Raw genomic sequence first — 6,012 nt, 5'->3', positions numbered from 1 at the left:
ATATAGTCCATCTGGACCTATTTATATATTAAAAAATTGAAATAAGAGCTTTGACGCTAAATCCATATATATTAAAGTTTATTTACCTATGTATACATTTCTGTATCTTACCAATACATTTGGTAGATATCATTATATGAACATATATATATATATATATATATATATATATATATACACACACACACGTTTATATATATATATATATATATATATCCATTTTAGATTAAAAAAAACTTCTCATTGTACTTTGTTCGGGTCAAATTTCAAAGATAAAGACAATAAATAAATAGATGACATGAAATCACGTGCTTTGTGACAGAGGAAAGAATTGATCATGTGTTGAACTAGGAAGGGGGAAAAAAGAGAGACAAAGAGAAGAAGAGAGAGAGTGATAGGAAGGAGCGAGGGGGTAAGAAAAGAAAGAGTGAGAGGTAGGAGAGTAAGAAAGGAAAGGGCGAGGGTTGAGAAAGAAAGACAGGAAAGAGAGAGAGAGGGAAGAAAGAAAGTGAATTAGAACGGATGTAATGACTAAACAAACATTGAGGTAAAAAAAAAGGAAAAAAGTCATATGATCGAATTTAGGAGATTACTATATAAACAAGTAGCAACAACTGTTTTGGTTCCATCTGGGTAGTGACCTTCCCAACTAGAAGCATATGAACAAATATTGATAAAAAAAAAAGTAAGTTTTTTTGTTTCGTTTTGTTTTTATAACATCTTCAACAGTTCGATAGAAAAAAAACCACACAAAGAGATCCTCGACGATCCATGATTATTTATTAATTTTATTTGATCAGAGACAAAAACAACGTTTGTGGATGGAACAGGAGTGCCAAAGTTAATTAAATCGACTGCTGTTGTTGTTAACTTTAGATAAACTAATTATAATGAAGGATATACGATCGTCCCGTTTGTTTTTAGGCGATACCTATTATCGGGTAACTTGAGGGTAATTTAGTTGCTGTTTCTAGCATATGTAGCGGCGGTCACGTAGTTTCTCCCTCCCCTGGCTTTTGATTTTATTATTTTAGGTGTTTAATTTATGTCCTCGAAGTCGTTTATAGAATCACAGTCGAAGCCGGCAGGGTTTGAAACGAGAACTTTGAGGTACCAAATTAAACACACTTTGTTATTTAAATGTTGTCTATCTCCAATTTAATAATTACTTCTTCGTCAAAGGTATAAAGCCATAAGATTTTGTGCTATTTATATCTTTCTCCAGAGCAAACAAAAATAGAGGTTCAAAGTTATATAATTTTCATGATCACTGTATATTGTATATTTTCTCACTTCCGTATTGTAATTAGCACAAGCTGGCCTTCAACCTGCGATGGCTTTCTTGATGGTTTTTTCTCACTTGTGCTATGCTGCTTTTTATCACTATCCACTCCAAACCACTTTTAAATGTAATCGAGTTCTCCAAACCCTAACCCCTGAACGTCCAGTAAGTGGCGATTAAACACTCCCGGCTTTAACTGGAAGCTTTCGGCACCAACACAAATTCATGTTCTTCATAACAACACCATAGATTTAACGGCGATCTTTCGTATCTACGCCTTCTTTCGAATGGTTAGAAATAGCATCCAATTCTCCCTCGGTGGCAATCTTGGGCTTTAGGTCCATATAACTGCGGCGAACTGGCAGCATTATTTCGTTGGATACCCCGCCGAAATCAACTTTGCATTTCAAACCTTCGGGATGTCGATGATATAAAGTACCAGTCAAGTATTTGTGCCAATGTATTTGACTTGTCCCCTCCCCTCAAATTTCCTGGCCTAAAACCCAAGAGACTGGCGTCTGATCTTGGTCACTTAAACACAATGGAAACCAAGTAACTGGCTTTAAGAGTCCTAGGGCTCGAGAAAAAAAAAAGTCGTGACTGTGGTAAGAAGTTTGTTTCTCAACTACATAGTTCCGAGTTTAGTCCCACCGCGTGACACGGGCCGACATTGTGAGTAGATTAGTAGATGGAAACTGAAAGAAGCCCGTTCTATATATATATACGTTGTTGTTTATCCTTTTTGCCCCTTGTGGAGCATAGAGCCGGTTTCCCGGTCTCCATGGCATATGTGTTCCCCCCCAGCTGGACGGGACGCCAGTCCATCGCAGCTTTTACTCAAGAAACAGGAAGAAAGAGTGAGAGAAAGTTGGGGCGAACAACAGGAGTTGTTTCAGTTTTGTACGTTTTTGTCCCCATTTTCGTAAGGTGGGGAGTGTAAGAAAACTAAATTTGTGAGGGGAGAAAAAGACCCTAGAAATTTCAGAATATCATGATTTCCGTTGTATAAAACACTGGAATGCCTTTTCCTTTCCTGTAAGTTCTGTTACTTCGAAGGACCATCGTTTCAAGTCCCTTCCACATATAGGGCATTTGTATTTGGTTAAAAGAAACATTTTTTTTTATGGCGATCGCCAAGAAGTCCAAGTCCTTAGAAGCTCTTGTATCCTCGTCGTTGTTTCGCCTCAGGTCCGCCCTGATTGAGTTGATCGATGGCCAAAAGTATTTTAGCTGTGGCGATCGGTTATTTTTGTCACCCCTGCCATACCATAGCCTTGACTACATGAATCATTTGCGTTTCTCAAATTAGTAAATACCTGGAGGCCACGAAACGTTACTTCACTTTTCTCCTTCCCCACTTTCTATAGTTCTTTCTTTACCATAATGTTGGACGAGGTTAAAAACCCTCTTAATTTTATTAATCATAGTATTTTACCTGCCCACTTTACAACCCTCACATGCTATCCATCTTTGATTTGGGGATGAGGACTGCTCCCTATATGAAACCCGGTTTAAAGGAGATTTAGCTGCCATTTCTAGCAAGTCAAATGATCACATAGAAGCTTTGTTGTCGTCTGTAGTGATCTCCCTTAGTTACAGCCTCCTCTACTCTTGATATAATTCCAGATGTAACATTGCTGTCAGCTACCCGTACCCGATTAAAGTATTATTGTTTTTGTCATTTTTTGCAAAATCGCACAGAAGACAAACGTTCGATTCAGCTTTACATAAGTGTAAGGTCGCTTTCATTTATTCGTTATTCTTCTTGTTAATTGGTGATTTATCTGAATTGATTTGATTCGATTTTTTTTTGTCTTTTCTTTCTCAATTAAATAGAAAAACATACTAAAAATAATCCCCGAAATGTAACGAAGTAGTCATTTCGGTTGGTTCAAGGGTCCGAAACTGAAACGGACCCTGAGCTGTTAAGATGTTTGATAACTTAATGTTTTTAAAAGTATTTTTCGCTTTGCGTTGTTGTTATTCGCTTTTTAGGAACCGTATTTAATCGTTCGAATACATTATTTGTTTAGCTTCATGTCTGACTATATCAGTTATGGTCCAAAGTGGGCGGAGTTTCGCATTAAGTACTCTAAAATCGTGGGAAAGGAAAAGAGTACTTTTTCCTCTTTTTCTTTCTTTTATCTTTAACCTTCTTTTGTTTCATAAAATGGAAATTACAGTCCTGAAAAAACAAAAGGCAAAAAAGCAAACAAAAAAAACCCATGAGATTTGGGACGTGGAGCCAGCCCCAAGGTGTTCCACCCATGATCATTTCGTCTTCTTTCAGACAATGTATCAAGGCCTACATTATTCAATGCACCCTTTCATTTTCCAAAATGATAGGGTATGGCTTGACGGGGATTCGGTTACTAATTCTAGGCACGGTGATAGCAAGGAGCTTGTTCTCCAGACCAAATATACAAAGAACTGTAAAAGAAATCCAAACAAAGATTGGGTTGGATGTTTAAAATCTTCAACTGAAGAAGCTGAATCAGAGTAATGACATTGTACCCGAGCATGCTTCCACCCCATCAAAAGTACAACTCTTGTGATGTTTCAGACATGTTTGTGTTTGTCCCCACCACCTCCACTAGTGTTGGTTTCTTTATGTTCCTGTGACTTAGCTGTTCAGCAAAAAAATCGATACAATAAGTACCACACTTAAAAAAACATGTACTGGCGTTGATCTGTTTCCCTAAACCCTCCAAGGCATTACTCTAGCATGGGCTGTGGCCCAATGACTAAGAGTAAAAATTATTCAGTGTTATTGAAAGGGCTGAAAATTTACTGAACAGAATATGATATTCTGGTCTATTGTCTGAAGAATCTTGCAAAACCTGGCACCAAATAGGGCAAAGAATCTTGTAATTTTCCTACAATTTCTATTGAAAAGGAAATCTTTGCAGAATCCCTCTATCAAGCACCAGTTGCTCAAAAAGCAAGGATCCTGAGAGAAAATCCATTTCAAATCAGTGACCCAAAACTTGCTTCTTGCCAACAGAAATCAGAATCCTTGAAAATATTCCAAGTGAGACTTAGCAAACAGTCCATAATGATTCTTCCAGTGCTCCACTCCTCTATCTTCCATCCTCCTCCTCATCAGCCTGGATATCCCACTGATCTCAAGGGGTCAGATCCACCTTTACTTCTGGTCCCTATCTCTGACCACTTCGTATTGACACTCACCTTTCAATCCTACCATTTATCCATTTCTCTTGCTCTCCCTCATCACTCTCTCTCGCTCCTCGTACCAATCCATCATCTCAATCTACTTCTGCCATCACACCCTTGCACCCCTCTCCCATCCAACTTGGTTTATCCTTTGTCATCAGTCATCATCATCATTTAATGTCTGTTTTCCATGCTGGCATGGGTTAGACAGTTTGACTGAAAAGTGGTAAGCCAGGGAGCTGCACCAGGCTCCAATCTGATTTGGCAAGGTTTCTATGGCTAGATACCCTTCTTAATGCCAACCACTTCAAGAGTGTGGTGGGTGTTTTTTTACATGCCACTGGCACGGGTGCCATTGATCTGACACTGTCATCGACCGCGACTATGGTCTCACTTGGCTTGACAGGTCAACACAAGCACGGTATATTGCCAAAGGTCGTGGTCACCTGTTAGTGTCCAGGAGAGGTTGGCATGATTGCCAGTCGTCGGATTCGTTTCGATTTCAAATTTCAAATTCCAAATTCACTTGCCTCAACAGGTCTTTGCAAGCAGGGTTTTTAGTGTCCAATGAAGTAAAGATACGGATTAGTGAGCTGGCTACACTTCTGGCAGAGATCACTGATTATGCTCTCATTTGCCTTGCCGGGTCTTCTCACGTACTGTGTATGGCTACAGTCTGAAACATAAAAAATAAAAGATGGTTTTAATGGAGTGATTATGTGACACCAGAAGTTTGTCAAGCAATTATGTTTGTTTTTTTTTTCTGTGACAGACAGTATTAACATGTGATAATATAATTTGATTTAGGGCAATTACCCTTGGCTCATCCTTAACCTTGTCAAATATGTCAGTAAAAAGTCATGTGACTTTATGCTATTTTCTCTTATGCAAAATTATTGCATTCTCTTTATTTTCACGTTTCAGTAACTGTCATTATATATCATCATCACCGTTTGACATCCCCTTTCCCTGCTGGCATGGGTTGGACTGTATGACTGAACTGGCAAGCCGGGGGGGGGGGGGCTGCACCAGGCCCCAGTCTCATTTGGCGAGGTTTCTACGGCTGGATGCCCTTCCTTAAGCCAACCACTCGGAGAATGTAGTGAGTACTTTTTACGTGCCACCAGCATGAGTACCAGTCAGGTAGTTCTGACATTAGCCACACTTGAATGGTATTTTTTATGTGCCACCAGCATGGGTACCAGTCAGGCAGCTCTGACATTAGCCACGCTTGAATGGTGTTTTTTACATGCCACCAGCATGGGTACCAGTCAGGCAGCTCTGACATTAGCCACGCTTGAATGGTATTTTTTATGTGCCACCAGCATGGGAGCCAGTCAGGCAGCTCTGACCTTAGCCACGCTTGAATTGTGTTTTTTACATGCCACCAGCATGGGTACCAGTCAGGCAGCTCTGATATTAGCCACGCTTGAATGGTGTTTTTTATGTGCCACCAGCATGGGAGCCAGTCAGGCAGCTCTGACATTAGCCACGCTTGAATGGTGTTTTTTATGTGCCACCAGCATGGGAGCCAGTCAGGCAGCTCTGACATTAGT

The 6,012-nt window shown here is 39.7% G+C and overlaps 1 protein-coding gene across 2 annotated transcripts in view; it reads left to right on the top strand.

The window, feature by feature from the left end:
* The window catches only part of LOC106873643 (cathepsin B), a 35,103-nt gene that overhangs the window by 10,853 nt on the left and 18,238 nt on the right, over window positions 1–6,012 (top strand). The window contains exon 1 of one of the 2 annotated variants that reach the window (XM_014921090.2): window positions 483–685. The exons of the other annotated variant lie outside the window; for it this stretch is intronic. The gene's annotated coding sequence lies outside the window, so the exon portion shown is untranslated. Of the gene's footprint in view, window positions 1–482; window positions 686–6,012 lie in introns of those variants that run through there. 2 annotated transcript variants of the gene reach the window in all.

This window comes from Octopus bimaculoides, chromosome 4 (assembly GCF_001194135.2).
Source record: "Octopus bimaculoides isolate UCB-OBI-ISO-001 chromosome 4, ASM119413v2, whole genome shotgun sequence".
Lineage (NCBI taxonomy): Eukaryota > Metazoa > Mollusca > Cephalopoda > Octopoda > Octopodidae > Octopus > Octopus bimaculoides.
This window is presented reverse-complemented; position numbering and strand designations above follow the sequence as displayed.